The following is a 17,234-nucleotide window of genomic DNA, read 5'->3' on the forward strand; positions in this document are numbered from 1 at the left end:
CGCTTAAGGAAGGGAGAGCACGATGTTGTTCACAAGAATTTGGGGAAAGGGAACTTAGAAAAACCAACCAAAACAAAACAAGAGATCTTAGCTGGGTTTCTACTTTACAATGTAAGGACTAGTATTCATTTTCTCACTGTAAGTGTATAATGCCTATTCAGAAGATATCTACTTAGCCTCCTTAAATAGGATTAAGATGTAGAAATTCAGCTCAATTACTAACCTGAAACAACCAGAACACATAGCCTATCAATCATGATTATACTTGTGGAGAATAGATACAATGCTTTAAATTAGAACAGTCTGAGAAAAAAACCCAGAAAATGTGGTATTATATGCAAAATTGTGAATTCCCAAATAGAGAATAAAATTTCCAATCCAAAGTAGATAAATAAATGACCTACCTGCCATTTCCTTAGTACTACCTAGTATCATTTAAGAACTCAGACTAGAAAACCCTTTGATTCCTCCAAGGATTTGTACAGCCTTGATGGATTACTATACAACTCTACAGCCCCAACCTTGCCAGTATAGAACAGGGGATTTTATTTTCTGATTTCAATATGTATATCTGTTATGGTTTGGTTCTTAAATATCTCTCAGTGGTCATGTGTTGAAGGCTTGGGCCTCACTTGAAGACACTACGGGGGTGTGTTTTAGAAACTTTGGGTGGTAGAGCCTACTTGGAGGAAATAGGTCACTGAGGGTGTGCCTTTGAAGGGAATATCAAGACCCTGGTCCTTTCTCTTTTTCTCTTTTTCACTTCCCAGCCACCAGGAAGTAAACAGCTTTATTCTACCACAGGCCCTAGCATGATGTTCTGTGTTGACACAGGCCCAAAGCGGCAAAGTCAAATAACCATGGACCAAAACCTCAGAAACTATGAGCTCAAAATAATCTTTTCTTCTTTTTAAGTTGTTTATCTCAGGGATTTTGCTACAGTGATGGAAAGCTACACAATATCTGTGTAAGAGTAGACTGGGAAAATGCCATTTCTTTCTTATTACTAGTAAGAATAGATATTCTCCACTTTCACTCAAAGAACATAATCTTTGAAAATACTACTAGTCAATGTATTACTTTATTAAAAATTTAGCTATTTAATACTACTTTTATAAAATCACTCATGTGAAGAAAAAGGAAACTATATATAAAAGGAAACTATAGTATAGGGGCTTCTGGTACTTCCTTATTTGTCCCTCAGAGACCACTGCAAATGTTATGTCCTGCATGAAGCTTTTCCTTGTTCTACCACCCTTTCCTTCGTTGCCAGATTAATTGTTCTCTCCTTTGACTACAGCAGCGTTTTGATCCATTGCTGTATGCTTTATAATTAATTGTGTCATCATCTGTCTCCATGTGGACCAGGATGAAAGCACCTTAAAGGCAGAGATTCAGGCCACACTTATCTTGGATTTCCCACAGTGCTAAGCTTATATTCATTATTGGCCACATAATAGATATTCATCACGTTTGTTAAATCACTTCATCAGGTCTTAGAGATCTTATTTTAATATATTTAAATTATTTTTAAAATTTTTTGTCTGATCCTGTTGGAAAATTTTCCCTGTTTAATCATGGTACTCAGGTCAGAAGCAAGATATTTTAGGAGTGTGCATACCACTGCCCTTCATCCAATCAGCATGCACCTCTGGTAGTGAACTGAAGAAATAATGTTCTTAACAACACCTGAACCTTGATTCTGTCATTTATGACTTTGGAAAACCTTCGGAATCAGACTAACCTAGACTTAAACATACTTGCACTGACACTATGTTTGTCATTTATAGTTGTATGTCCTTGGGCAAATTACAACTGCTAGACCTCAGTGTCCTAAGCTATGAGATGGAGATATTAAGTGCACCTGTCTCAGTTTAAATGAGACAATGTGTGAAAGTGTTTGGTTCAGTCCTTGGCACATAGCAAATTCTCAATTATTAATATTATATTCCCATCTCATAAAATGGAAACAATAATACAAATCTCTCAGGACTATTATAAAGAAGAAATGATATAATGAGTACAATTTTATTCAGCACATTATTTTGTCAAAGTTTCCTTCCTTCTTTTGTGCCATAATAATTGCTACAATTGAGTGAAGACCTATTACATATAAGGTAATGTATTAATCACTTTAAATATATGATCCCACTCTATTTAATTTCTATAACAAGGCATTGAAATAATAATTATCCTTATCTTAACAGATGAGAAAATTGAGTTGGGAAGCATAAGCAGTTCAGGGTCATATAAACAGTTCAGTTCAGATTGTTCCAGAAGTTACAAATTAGAAAGATCAAGAGCAGACTATGGTAGAAAAACACAGGAAGAAAGCCCAAACAACATTTCTCTCTAGAGTTTAGTATTTCTATTTCTCCTCATCCTGGTCCCCAATCTGGGATTATACTTCCTCTGTTAAGGAGCCTCTGGGACCCATGTTAATACACGCACTCTCTCACTATTTTCCTATTCTTGCTTTTTATGAAATGTATGAAATGTCATTCACTTAAGAGCTAATTCTAATGCACATACCTCTCCAAATTTCTTTCTTTATTATAAATTTGATATTTGTTACCAAGATCTTATTATCTCAGTTATATTAATTATCACCCATGAAACATTTTAATTTTTAATAAGATGGTTATCTGTAACTTCCTAGGTTTCTGTAATGGGCTTAGATATGTCAAACACATTTGTTGGCAGCAACATGGGAGAGATGGTGGCCCTTCCACGGTTCCTATTAAAAGACAGTCATGTTTTACATCAAGCAACAATGAACGCCCCTGCCCCTGCCTACCTCCCTTTGCTGCAGCACTCTGTGCTAGAGATGAGCTTCAGATCTTTGGCCAACTTTAGTGAGAGGCTGGTTAAGGACCATAAAGTATAGCAAAGAAAAAATGAGTTGGTTTAATTGGATCCTTTCTTGGTAATCTATATTAGGGAATTCTGATAGAATGAAGCAATGATCAGGAAAACTACTACAATTGAATGAATATAAGGAAAGAAAGCATGAAGAAAGAGCCATGAAGGGGGCATGACAGAGAGAGCAGCGTTCTGGACCTGAGTGTCTCAGCAATTTGAAGGAGCAACAATTAGATGTAAACCAAAAGCTATGGGAGTGAGAGAGATTACTAGGAATAAAGGTAGAACATTAAGCCAGCAGGTAGCCAGAGGAGCCTCAGGAGAGCAAATGGGGGGGGGGTGGGTGTAGAGAAATGAGCTTGATATGAGCCAGGAGTTTTTTTTCCTTAGAGCTGTCTCAGTACCGGAAAGGTTTCCAATTCTGATTTCCAATGATTTCTCTGAGAATCCTCACAAAGAATGCCCTTTTTCTTGAGGAAATGAGAGTGAGTTCATTCTTTGCAACTGGAAGCACTTTTTGAGAGAGGTCAGCACTTAAAACCTTTTTTAGAAAGTTAAGGTGTATCATCCCCTTCTTTTTTCTGATGGTCACAACTGCAGATTCCAGGAAGCCAGGCATTCTCCCACTGCTCTCTAGTTGTCCAGAGTTCCTCAAAGATCTTTATATTTTTCATTTCTGAGACAGAGAAAAGTTCCCCTTAGCTACTACCTAAATATCAACAAATAGTTCTACTAGGGGTAAGACAAGCAAATTTAGTTTTTGTCAGTGATTCTTTACATAAAAAATAAACACTTAGTAGGGGTTCATAAACTTCAAGAATTGCATACATAAAGAACAGAAGCTTTCAGGGGAGAAATTCTGGACATAAGAAAAGGGAGGATTTGGAGGTATACATAATATTATAAATGCCTAATTATCCTTTGAAAAGAAGAAAAGAATGGATTTCCTATGAGAGATTTTGTTTTAAATGTGAAACGTGAAGTTGCATAACTTGAATTTTTGTCATTTTTTTGTGGTTAAATTTACTAATAAGCTATGTTTCAATACAAATTGTTTATTCATTCAACAACACTTAGTAATTGTCTGCTGTATTTTACTCTATCATAGGCATTAAGGAAATAAGAAAAAAAGAAGTCTCTCAATCCTTGAAGCCACCATAGAGCAGAGGTGGAGGCAGGAGAATCTGGCTGGTACTGTGTGACAAGGATCATATAAGCATGTGCCCAGCCCAGGCAGTGTAGCACGGATGGGGTGTGGGGTCCAGGAAGCTTTCTAGAAGAAGAACCCTATGGTCAGTTCTCAAGGAGCAGTAGGAGTTTGCTTGGAAAAGACAAAGCAAAAGCATGTTTTAAGAAGAGGGATCAGCTTGGGCACCAGTGCAGGAGTTAAAGTCCCTGCACTGTTCAGCCTCTTTGCCTTAAGCACCCGGGTGTGCCATGGAGCATCCTTAGAGCAAGCATACCCTCTCCCCTCACTCAGAGCGTCCCTTATTCACAGGTCCTCAGCAAATTTTTTTCCTCAAACGTGTATTGACTGCACAAGCAGAAGGAAAACACAGTCCAACGTATCTAACATTAGACAAGGAAAGTCTCCTCAAGGTTCACAGATTTTTCTTCTGAGTTAATGATATCTTGGCTTCTTTCAAATGCCACTAATGGCACTTCGAGTTTGTGTATTGTATTTATTGTTCAGGAAAAAGAGTAATTTTTATTTGCATGAAATTATTAAAGTTATCCCACACTTTAGACTGAAGGCATTTAAGCAAATAAAATAACTTCTTTTGGTACCAGGAAGTGAACACAGGGCCTCTTGCTTGCCAGACAGATGCTGTGCCACTGAGCCGTATCCCTGGCCCTAAAATAGCATTTTATTGGAAACAATAATATATAGAATATGCATTTTTTCTTTATAATAGTTGCATTCATCAATACCTGGACATTTTACACATTTCTGCAGAGTACCTTCATGTGTTCTAGATAGTTTGTGGATATACCCATTCCTGTTTGCCCATGTTTAAAGTCAGTGATGCATTTCTCTTATGTCTTTTTGAGACAGGGTCTCGCTATGCAGTTCAGGCTGGCCTTGAGCTCACTTTGTAGCCCAGGCTGGTCTCAAACTCACAGCAATCCTCCTGCCTCAGCCTCCTGAGTGCTGGGATTATAGATGTGCGCTGCCATGCCCGGCCCTGCATTTCTCTTATGCATCTACATTTTAAGATTGTTATGAAATTAAGCAAGATATACAATGTTAAGAAACATACGCAACCCACAGTAAAGGATTCATAGAAGTAAAAATAATTATATATGGTCTCCAGAATCCTTTTTTCCAATTAAAAAGTAATTATATTTTACATACTATTTTTTTCAGCTTAAAAAGTCATTAGTTTACTAACTATCAAAGCAGGCTTGTTACAAGCAAGATGATTCTCAAAACATGGCAGAAGAATTTACTCTGGGGATCTAAAAATTAAATTGAGCTACTATGTAAAATTTTTAAATTATCTTTTTCAAAGTTTAACCAATTTTAAATGAATAGTGCTTAAAATTACTCATAGAGGTGACATGCTTAATGAAAACATTCATTCTGTACCTTCTCTGTCTCACCCTCAATCACATTTCAGGAGCTTATTATTTACATCCTAAAGGTATATATAATACACGCAATGCACACACACATAATATATACGTAACATATCAGCAAGTCTTCAATAATATCCTTTGGGAGTTACACATCGTAAAGACTGTCAATAGTCCTGTCACCCCCAAACACTTAGCATGTATCGTCAGCACTACAGTTGCTTAAACTCGTCCTTTGCATCCTCAAAACAACATGTGAGCATAATACAAAAAGAAACAGCACAATTTCTGTGCAAAAAGCATGTGAAAATGGTGAGGCTAAGAGATGTACCCAGTGTCCGCCCATTTTAAATTCATACTTATTATACAGGAAGACATGCATTCAAAACAGCCTATTCTTTTGAAAATGGGTCTTTAGTTTCTTGCACATGTGTCTTCATGCTGACTGGCAAATTCTCTCAAAATCCATAAATTAAAACCCTACTTTTTCCTAACATGCTTTTCACTTCAAGATATCAATATAATTTGTATGGTGGATGTGTATAGGAATGAATCCTATATGTATCCACAAAACCAGCTGTATTTCTCTTTGGTAATAGTTCTTGACTTGGATTTCATATAAGGTGACCAAAACAACCAGATTCAGAGAGTACCCTATTCACAGATCCGGAGAAACACTGACTAACAGAGCTGAAAGGACCTTAAAGATGATTAAGTTCAATTCCTTCATTCTAGAAGAGATCCAAAAAGCAGAATAGGGAGTTTGGCAAAATCAGAAACTAGCCCAATGTACTTGTAGAAAACATCATTAGTAAATCAGAATTGAGGACTCTTTTGTTGATCAACACTCTAAACTCTAATTTTGAAGAAAAAGGAGTCCAAATGAAGGAATTATTTTAATGCCATGTCAGCACAGTATGTTTAATCTGAATAGCATGGTGATTGCCTCAGTGCTCCGCTTCTCATTCTTGAAGAGGTGAGCCGACAGAGAATTTTAACAGGCTACCCATCTCACTCCTTACTTCCTTGTGGGGCCTTGGCTAAGTCACATAACCTGGGACTGGGGACTTAGCTCAGCTGCACAGCACCTGCCTGGCAAGCGCGAGGTCATGAGTTCAACTCCTGGTACTGGAAAAAAACAAAACAAAAAACAAAACAAAAAAGTCACATAACCTTATCTCAATATAATGGAAGGATAACAATATTATTTAATTTACAGACCTGTTGTAAGAGAAGACTGAGGAGATATTTTAGAGTGTTAAAATGTCAAGGCTTACAAAGAATGAAGGAAATGTCCTTCTTTAATCTTATATTTTTGTCTCTTGCAGGGAGAAAAACCACAAAATGTCCATCCATACAACTATATGTAAAAGCAATATTTGTGACTAATGAGTTTGGGCAATGTCCTTTACATTGTGTTGGTTCTGCCTTTGGTGCAAGGGCTCCAGCATTTGTACTTATATACAGTATGGGCACACTGCACCTTTGAAAATATCCTAACACTCTTCACTTTTTTTCTCCCAGAGTTAAGGATGACTTGCAGCTCTGCTGTCTGGCTCCCTGGTAAATCCTTCCTCTGACCAAGTCCTTGTTTTATTCACATCTCAACTCCCTCTCTGTGGATTACTCTTCCAGTGCCACCTGAGACTGCCTCCCCCAGAGGCAGCTCCCTAGTGAGTAACACATCTGAGGGGAGAGTATGTTGGAAGTGATAAAATAATTACAGATGCATACTGCTCAGAGGCGAGGGTAGTAGCCAAGGTGCCAGGTACAGACCAGGGTAAGCTCTGATTCAGGTCCTCCCTGCAATGTGGGTTGCGTACCTCTCTGGGTAACAGTGCTGAGAGCATAGAAATGACTCTCATTTTGCTCATGACATGACTTAACCACACAACATGTGTGGGTTCCCAAAGTATAGGCACGAAACCTATGATTTATGTGTGGGTGGGCATGTCTGTCTTCTTTTTAAACGACTAAATTAATCTTAAAAAGAAAAAAAAGGATGGATTGACAACACCGAAGACAACATTCCCTTGAGTACTAGAGAAAGACACAACGCAGAAAATGGTGATAGGAACAGTAAAGCTAACTGCCTCCTTGGAAATGAGTGGCATTTTATCCAGGAAGAGCATAATTTCAAGGAAGAGCATAATTAGGAGTGTGCTCTGTGTATGTAGGGAAGTGGCTCTACCTTTGATATCACCAAACTAGTAAGATTTGAATAACCCAACCAAAATGGGATCTTTTGAAGAGGTTTCAAAAGAATCTTTTCTCTTTATAAATAGAATGTTTGTCCTTGCTGGGAGGGGTGGGAAAGGCTATTTCATCATACTTATTGTCTTGCAATTCCAAGATGACAGTGATAATGGTGGAGTTTCCTGCAGTTAAGTATTTAATATCAGCCCAGGAACTATGGAATAAGTAAAGTGAGCTGAGAGCCTCATCTCACTATTGCCCATTAGGGTTTAACAGCATGCAGAAGCTATAGCTAATGTGAGTTACCCAGATAATCACTGTCTCACAAGTATGAAGTTATTTAATAGTGCAAGTGTAAAGGGTTGGCAGATGTTATTTGTATCTCTGCTATACTCTGTGCTGAGAGAAGGGAGCGTGAAGGAGAGAATGCTGCACTCTGGAATGGCCAGGCTGTCTGTGAGTAGGAAGGCCACCGGGGGATGAGATGGGGGATGACTAGGACAGGGGGAACTCAGCCACAAAGCGCAAGGACATTTATCTCATGTCTAGTTAAAAGTTTAAGTCAATAATGGGTATGACTTTGCTTTAATTATAATATCTGCAGACTGTTAAATATACATTATCAAGGCTATAACTATTGATTTGTGTAACTGTGGTTAATGTTGATCATTATCATCAAGACTCTAAGCCCCCTGAGGGAAGGGGTGCATCTGCACTGCTTTTTCCTACATCTCTAGTGCCCCATAAGGTACCTGAACCATAGTAAAGTCCCCTAACATAGTAGTAGAGTACACAAAGGAGTATGTGAATGAAATTATACCAATTTATTTTGTGACCCATGTTGGCTGTGTTTGTGCAACATTGAGACATGAGCAGGGCAGAGTATGCTGCTAGAACCTAGCACTGCAAGCTGAGCTGCAGCAGCGCCTGCCCTGGACAATTCAGCACCCTCAGACCATTGTTTCTTTTTCTTGGGCCTTAACATAGTGATAAATAACCTTTCTTTCCCGTTGTAGCTCTAAAATTTGAATGTTTTTGGAAGATATCTGGAACCCAGAAATGTGCTAGAGACAAACCATAGTTAAGATCTGTCTACAAAGTATAACAATTAAGTTTTAAGATATAAAGTACAACTCTGTGCTAATAAAACATTAAATGTGGGGCTAAGGGGAGGCCTTCTTCCCATATTGAGGCCAACTAATATCTTTCACCCTTTCCCACACACAGAAGTGAGGTTTCCAGGCCAGTATGGGAAGAACATAAATAATCTAAACTAAGGCTGGCTCTCTGCCTCAATACTTAGCTGTCATAGGGAGTCAGTCTGATAAGGATTTGCAGTTAGAATGGAAGGGGTCACAGCTTCTCAGACTTTCACAGAATTTTTTGGACAAGTAGCAGTGTCACAGAAAACCTAGGATTAGGTAAGAAAGCAAAATTACCCCAGAAAACTAAGAAAGAGCTACAACAGAAAGCCTTGCAATGATCACTGTGTAAGAGCAGAAGAAAGGAAATGGACAAATCAAAAAGAAATAAGCAGACATTTTTTTTCTTCCAAACAAACATTCTAAAGACGAATATTAGGTACTGATTTTAGCCTTCTACTCCCACCCCTCAAGATGTCACTTTAAAAAGCATAATGTTTTATCCACAAAACCACCAGTGAGTAAACAGCCTCCACATTCTTACCTTCATACACACACAGTAAGATATTTGCTCTCTGATATAAGGCAATTGTAAATAAATCTCGTTTAATCTCTAAAAGCCACAATAAAAATCTTTAACCTCCAAGGTAGAGTTTACAGATATGTATGTATGCCCCACCAGCACCAGAAAACACTACTATAACAGAAGGCGCATTTTCTCTCTCAAGCATTTTACATTGACCTTCTTTTTAAAAAAAATACGTACGAGGGAGAAGGAAAGGGAAAACCCAACCCCTCTCACCCCATTCTCTGTATAAATGGCCAATAAATCTAATGAAAAGACATAAGAGAAAAGGACAGAAGCCAACAGGTGGAAAGAGGCTTTTTGTTTCCTTAGGAATACTCAGACACTTGATCTGCGCATCCCAGTCTATTTGTTTTGGGGTGTCTTTAATGATGGTTTTATCATGACGGTGATGATCAAGAATGATGATAACACTTCTGTGATTCCACAGCATTTCCAGCTTGAAGATTTTTCCAGCCTTTTAGGCATAGTCATCTGTTCAGTTTCACTAAATCCAAAGGAGGCACACAGCATTCCCAACCAGTTCTCTCAATTTCACAGATGGGGAAACTGAGACACAGGGCAACACTTTTACAGTTTCTACAACCTGAAAAATTCCTGAGACTGGAAAGTTTCTGAATCATCTTGTAGCAGAGTTCTCTTGCTCTCCCTTCCTGCCTGCCCCACCGCTCTTCCTTGGAGAGTCCGGTAGGGGTGATAAGGATTTGGGTACCATCCCTTCACAACAAGGCACGCCAGGGCAGCGCGCGCGCACGCGCACACACACACACACACGCACACACACACACACACACACTCGCGCGCCCGCGCGCGCACACACAAAGCTCGATGCAATCTCTGCAGTCACTGAGCAGAGCCCCAGCCAGCTCTCACCCAGCCTGAGAATGTACTGTCTGCAAGGCCTCCTTGGGCTCCGGGCTGGGCTTCTCTGAACGAGGGTTCTGCCTGTCTCTCAGACTTCTCACCCCTCTCTCTCCTTTTTTCCCTCCCACCCTCCACCCTCCCACCCTCTTCCCACCCCTCTCCTTCCACCCTTCTCCCCCACCAACCCAGAGGCACATATCGTATTACTGGGGTTCCCTGGAAAGAGGGGCCATCCCCAGCCTTGAGCGCCTCGGAAAGACTTCCAGGGGCAACGCAGGAAGCTCCAATCGCAGGACCCCAGCGCTCCTCCGAGCACCACAGGAATGAGACCCCCACTTCCAGGCACAGGCACAAGCCTGCCACAGAAGAAGGAATTGTTAGGGCTCTTACCTTTTTTATGAGGAGAAATTCTGGAGAATCATTTCAGAAACTGAGGGGGAAAAGTGAATGAAGACAAAAAAGACCCTTTTCCTGCAATCCCTGGCCTCCTGGTATCAAGACACCAGGACAACATCAAAGCAACTTAGGGGGAACACTTTAGGGGCCTATTGTCTGCTCTGGTCTGATCTGTTTTTCTTCTGACTCCCCCTCTTGCTGCGGTGACACTTGGTACGGCCCAGGCATTCATGCCAAGTAGCTTTCACACATGGAAGCTTGTCTCAAGCAATTGCTGACAAGCCACAAACAAGACATTCTCCCTCCCTTCTCCGCACCCCCCACTCCTCCCCCCTCCACCTTGTCCTCCTCCCCCCTTGTCTTCCCTCCTCCTTTCTTCTGAATGCAAACTAAAACTCTCCAGTGACTGGCAGGCTTGCGGGCTTGGCCTAGCTGTGCACGCAGACACACACACACACACACACACACACACACACACGCACACGAGCAGCTCAGCTAGTTGCTGCTGCACTGGTAGAGTTAAGAGACAGGAAAAAGCCCAGGCTGAGTTGGGGGCAGGGAGAGACAGAGAGGGAGAGGAGAGCCGCCTCCTGTGTCCTAGTAAAATGGCAGAAGTGAGCCTTTTGGAAAGCGAGCAGTGGCCACACACGTGTGCACACATACATAGACTCAGAGGCTATCTGAGCTCCAGGAAGAGTGAAATAAATGACCTGACAAAGAAAAAAGCCAAGTCCCATCAGCTTGGGCTTGGGGAAGTGGGAGGAGGGAGGCTGAATCCAGGACTGACGGGATTCTATTGAACGTTAAGGTGGTTTTTCTTCCTGTTGTTCCCTAAGGATCTGGTCTTTCTTCACTGCATAACTGAGCATAAACCTGAACCACTAGTTAAAATAAAACTATGAAATGTGCAAATGTGTGAGTAAACTTTAACTGTAGATTCAACTTGTACCCAGGATATTTTTAAAGTGGAGCATTTTTTTTTTTTTTTTAGCAGAAACCCTAGAGAGCAGTAGCAAGGAGAATAGTAACAAGTAGTGTAAACTATGAGAGCTGTGAAGTGTGATGCTGAAGTTACTGATTGCCAGGCTGCAGGAATTTATGGAGAGTGGGCATGCTAGTGGAGCGGGGGAAGGGTGAGTCTCTGGGAGCTGTTTTCTAGGAATGGGGGGGGATGAGGTGGGATAATGAATATGGCAAGAAGCAAGCAGGAATTTGATTGGTGTGGCAAGGGGAGTATAAAGGAGGGGATGAGAGAGAGAGGGAGAGAGAGGGAGAGAAAGGGAGAGAGAGGGAGAGAGAGGGAGAGAGAGAGAACACTGCATAAAAAAAGGCGAAGAAGAAAATGGAGAAAAATGAAAGCCCAGAGATTGAAACATAAGGAGTAAATGAGATGGCAAGGGAAGGCATAAAATGTGAGCAAAAAGGAGCACAAAGGATGTACAAATTTGCAGATGGCATGAAATCAGGAGGGCTGATTGAGATCAGGAAGAAGAATGACAGGATGATTACATGACGTTCGTATTTTTAGCATGCTGTGGTAGGCCAAGATGGTTATCCCTGTCCCCCAGGACCTAAAGAGAAGTTTAGCCCTTCAGTGGGGGCAAAGCCTGGCCCGTGTTTTTGCGTGAAGGTTGTTTATACTCTGTTCTTCAGAATTTTTCTTTACAAAATGGAAATTATGTGCACACATATTACTCATGAAGCCTACAAGGAATAAATTATGATTTGTTTTACAATTAATATTAGCTAAATGGCTCATTGATACCTAAAACTCTCCATGTCAAAGACTTTCTTGTTTCTGTTACTTCTTCCCCTGTAGCTTGCCTCTCCATTATTGTTAATCCCTAGAACACTCTCTTTCCCAATGATGATGTTGGAGATAATGATAATAATAATTACTTTTTAACTGAGTGTTTACTTGATTCTCAGCATTTTCCAAAGCATTTATATCATGAAGTAATTTCTATTAGGACAATCTCCATTTACAAGTAATTTAAAAAGTGAGGCAGAGAGAGGTTAAGTGCCTGAGGCCACAGCAAGGTAGAGGCTGGAGCTGAAATCCAACTGAGCTCTGTGTGATCTGAAACCCCAGCACTTACCTACCACACCGTGCCCTCTCACTCATGTAGTCCAGCTTCAGCATGGCACTGCACACAAGTGTACTGTTTCTGCACCACAGGGCTGGGTTTGGATCCTTTCTCTTTGAACCAGGACGACTTCTGACCTCTCTTTAACTGGCTACTGACTCACCATCCACTTTTAAGTGGTAGTGACTCACTGTACACAATGAGGCCTCCTAGACAATAATTGCATAAAGGGTCACCTTAACCTTTAATCACAATTTACAGATTGCTAGACATTGGAAGAAATCACCTAAAGTCCAGGAAAGCTTCCCTTCCTTAATATAAAAACATATTTTCAATAAGAAAAGCAAACTAAATATACCCACGTAGTGCTGCTGTGATGATGATACTACTTAGCATTTATTAAGCATATATATGAAACAGTTCTGTGAGGCCTAAACTACTATTTCTCTCATTACCCGAATGAAGAAGCCGAGGCACCAAGGCTAAGTAACTTGCTAAGTTCACTCATCCAGGAAGTGGTGGCTGAGATGTGGCCTTTCTAGAAAGACCATACCTTAGTGACCACTATGCTTATTGCTAAGGGGGCAGTAGAGTGGTTCCAATTATTATAATAAAAGTCTAAATGTTCTGTGAGAAAAAAGGGAAGAGCTTTTCATCTGCCAACTTCAAAGAGAACAGTGGGTAAGTGAACAGGCCAATGAATGAGCATTTCTAAGTTTTATTTTTGTTTTTCATTTTCTTTTTTTACAAGATCTCTGGATGCCAATCATGGAGCGCAGAAGAACATGCCCTACTATCTGAGCAGAAGACTGGATGCTAACATCCATGTTGCCTCTTGCCATTCTGAACTGGTCCTTCCTATCTGAGCCTTTTTTCCTCATTATAAAGTGATGATCTTTACTCTAACACCCTTTCTAGGTTTGACTTTATCATTCTAGTAATTGTCTGGTTAATGAAGAAAAGGTTGGAAGCGAAGGTAGCTGATGAGATGTGTGTTTCTGCTCATATGCGTATTTGTATATGGGAAGATGGTAACGTAAAAGGATAGAGTGAAAGAGACCCTCCTTGAGCTCCTCTACCCATATTACAACACACTCTTCTCGCCTCTGCTGCCTAATAACCTTTTCTCACTGAATTTTGTTTCACTGCAAGAATTCCCACCAATTACAAATTCATTTTGCATCCATAATAATCTTAAAATGCAAACATCTCTAGAGAGCATGAAGGAAATCAGCCTTTCATACTTTAGTGTGAATTATTTTATTACTTTCCTGAAAATACTTAGTCCATATCAAATAGTCATTTAGATGAGAGCATAAAGAGGAAAAAGTGGGGCAAATAGACAGCTTAGGAGGTTAAAAGACTCTCTGGTGTAAGGCAGGCCCGATTTGGGAATTACACAGAGCAGGAGGAAGATCAGGAGTACTAGGGAATGAGACAACTACGAGGGAGATGAGATATGAAGGCAAAGACTTTCCAAACTATCTGGGAATAAAGGAGGACCGATGCTTCATCTTTCCTCACATTCCTTTCCTCTCTTTCCTGCATCTGGCTTGAGCTTATGATTGATTCCTATGAGTTCATTATGGAACTTAAATTCTGTTGAAAACAAGGGGAGCACTGCGCCTGCTTGGCAAGTGCAAGGTTGTGAGTTCGATTCCTGGTACTTGAGAAAAACCCCCCAAAAAGAAGAAAGAAAACAAGGAGAAAATGCTCAGATTTTCAAACAACCAACTTACAAATTAACCTTAAAAAACACAGCTCATTCATAATTTGACATTTACCTACCGGTACAGATTTGACTGTGGAAAAGAATGTGGGTGTGAGACAAATGAGACTTCTCTCTCCTCCACATTTCTGAAAGGAGAATTGTCTGCTCTAACGGAGAGAATCAAACAGAAAAAATCAAGAAACAGATTTCAAGATGTACCAAGATAAAGCAGCAATTTAGAGGCAGGCAAGACTAGAAATCACCTAATCTGAAAATAGCCATGACTTCTAATAATAAACTAAATACATTACATAAAAACATAGCACTCCCCAATGATTAAAAGCAGAATGAGATTGCTGTGCTCTGGAATTAAAAGATTTAGAATCTGATAGAGTGATTCAAACTAAATGACCTCCACCAAATCTTTTAACCTTTCTGAACCAGTTTTTAATGAGTTACTGTGTAAATGGCTTCATAATAATAAAACACTATACAAATTTTAGCTAGCAGTATGTAATAATAATAATAACATGTAACAACACTCTTGTAATCCCAGTACTCAGGAGACTAAGGCAGGAGGATCATAAATTTGCAGCCACCCTGGGCTAAATAGCACAATCCTTTCTTTAAAAAAAAAAGAGAGTAATAACACTAAATATGTGTAGGGTTGCCCTTTATGTGCATTGTCTCATTTAATCCTCCCAACTCACCCTATCTACTACAAGGATACAATGTAATGTGGTGTGTATGAACTTGGTTTCTAAAGCCAGACAAATGTGGCATTGAATTATCGGCTCTTCCACTTTGTGATTTTGGACAAGATACCCAAATTTTCGTAGCTTTATTTTTCCTTTGTAAAATGAAAATATTAATAAAACCTTCCTCATTGGATTATTTTTGAGGATGAAATGAGATAATGAATGTATGTGACAGGATCAGCACAGGGTCCAGCACATAAAAAGTAATCAACAAATGTTAGATGTTATATTTGTTCTCATTTTACAGCCTTGGTGAGATTAAGTGTTTAGTCCAAGGTCACAAAGTTCATAAATGTAAGTGGCTCCAATTTGATTATTTTTTCCCTAAAACCCCTGCTCTTTACTACTGTTTTACATTGTCTACCTTGCCATCTACTTTTTCTGACCCTGATAATTGAAGGAGCATACTATTTCCACCGTTGATCGTTTTGCCTTTATTAAGTTCCCTCTTGAACTCTTAGCCTGTAAACATAAATACTCAAGGAAAATATTTTCTATATAGGGTACCTAAGGAAATAATACTATTATTTAAAAGTATTATTTGAAAAGATCCCAAAAGGTAATTTACAGTGGGGTTCAAGCATCTCAGAAGTACTTGGTAACAAGCTCATGTTTTAGGACTTAAAAATTTATTGGTTTAAATTTCATCTTCTTAGCTAAGCTTCATATCAGTAAAGAATACTAGATGGCCAAACCTCCAAGATAGAAGAAAGAAGTATAATAATCTGCAAACTGCAGTATGCTCTCTCCTAAAACTTTAGAGATAGGTGGAAAATTGAGAGCTATAATTTTTATAGGCAAAAAAAGACTGTTTAAGGGAATACAACTAACCTAAAAAAATATGTATTAGCAAGAGAGTCAAATTACTGAGCTCCAGTGAGAGGTGGCAGGTAAAAATAGACCATTATTGTAGTGAGGAATAGAAACTCCCTCTCAGAGTAAATGCACACAGCTTCTTCATTTTTTTAAAAAAACTACAATAAATCAGAAGAATAGACTAACATATGGGTAGGGTGAGAGAACAGCCATTCTCAGATTGGCCAACTGACTAAATGCCCCCAAATCATAACAGATTATTTTTTTAAAGTACAGCTACTTCTTGATTGAGCTCTAACATTCACTAAAGACCTATGAAATGCCTTTAAAGGATCCTGATTAATTGATAAAGGATAGTTAAAGAGATTTGCTTGAGCTCACATGTATTTGACATATTTATAATTCTTATTTAGATGGACTAAATAATATATTAAGTTGGAGTTGTATAAATTTCATTAAGAGACATGGCATATCTTCATGAGCACACTCACACACAATCCTCTTGGGAGGAAAATCATCCTTGATCATATGTTATTACATACCCCACATATGGAGGGTTAATATTATTATGAACAAAGTCAGTGTATAATAACACAACTGATATTTCAGTGGGACAGAAAAGCCCCTCTCCCGCATAATTAGGATGAGGAAGGGAGCTTAAAAAATCCTGAGAAAGGCCTTACGAATTAATGTTAACCAAGAAAAGGAGGGCACAAACTACAACACCATGTACTGTTGTGGGCTGTATTTGTAATACCCCTTCTTGAGATTTGTTTCTGTGTGAAGCTTGCAGCTCATCAGAGCAGCAAGAGGCAGCAAAACTATCATGGGAGCAACTGCTTTGGTAAACAATGAGCCAACTTCTCCCCCAAGAGAGAAGATCAGAGGAGGCATAATAAGCTATGGAGAGAAACGCTCCAAAAGTTTAGAGGCAGCCAGGAAAGAGACTACCTCTCCTGACTGACCTTGGCTGTTGGAGTGTCATGAACATGAGTTCACCCTAGCCTTGGTTAATAGCCAGAGGGATTTAGGCATGATCTGGGGCACTCAGGGGTTTTCAGGGCTGCTTAGAAGCTTGCATAAACAATAGCTACCTAGGTTACTAACCATAGCTAAGTAATTTTCTGCTCAAACTAGACCTGGGTTCATTTTCCACTAGTTCTGAGAGGAGTACTTAGAAAAGGACTCCTTGCCAGTCAGACTTCAGAATTTGAGTTGCTCTGCCCTACAAAGCTGGAA

At 39.6% G+C, this 17,234-nt stretch overlaps 1 protein-coding gene across 3 annotated transcripts in view; it reads right to left on the reverse strand.

Moving 5' to 3' along the window:
• The window catches only part of Bcl9 (B-cell CLL/lymphoma 9), an 81,626-nt gene extending 70,822 nt beyond the window's left edge, over nucleotides 1-10,804 (reverse strand). For all 3 annotated transcript variants that reach the window (XM_013509351.1, XM_005413463.2, XM_005413460.2), the window contains exon 1: nucleotides 10,618-10,804. The gene's annotated coding sequence lies outside the window, so the exon portion shown is untranslated. The remainder of the gene's footprint in view (nucleotides 1-10,617) is intronic.
• Between the last annotated feature and the right edge of the window lie 6,430 nt (nucleotides 10,805-17,234).

This window comes from Chinchilla lanigera, unplaced genomic scaffold, assembly GCF_000276665.1.
Source record: "Chinchilla lanigera isolate Chin_1 unplaced genomic scaffold, ChiLan1.0 scaffold00167, whole genome shotgun sequence".
In the NCBI taxonomy this organism is placed as follows: Eukaryota; Metazoa; Chordata; class Mammalia; order Rodentia; family Chinchillidae; genus Chinchilla; species Chinchilla lanigera.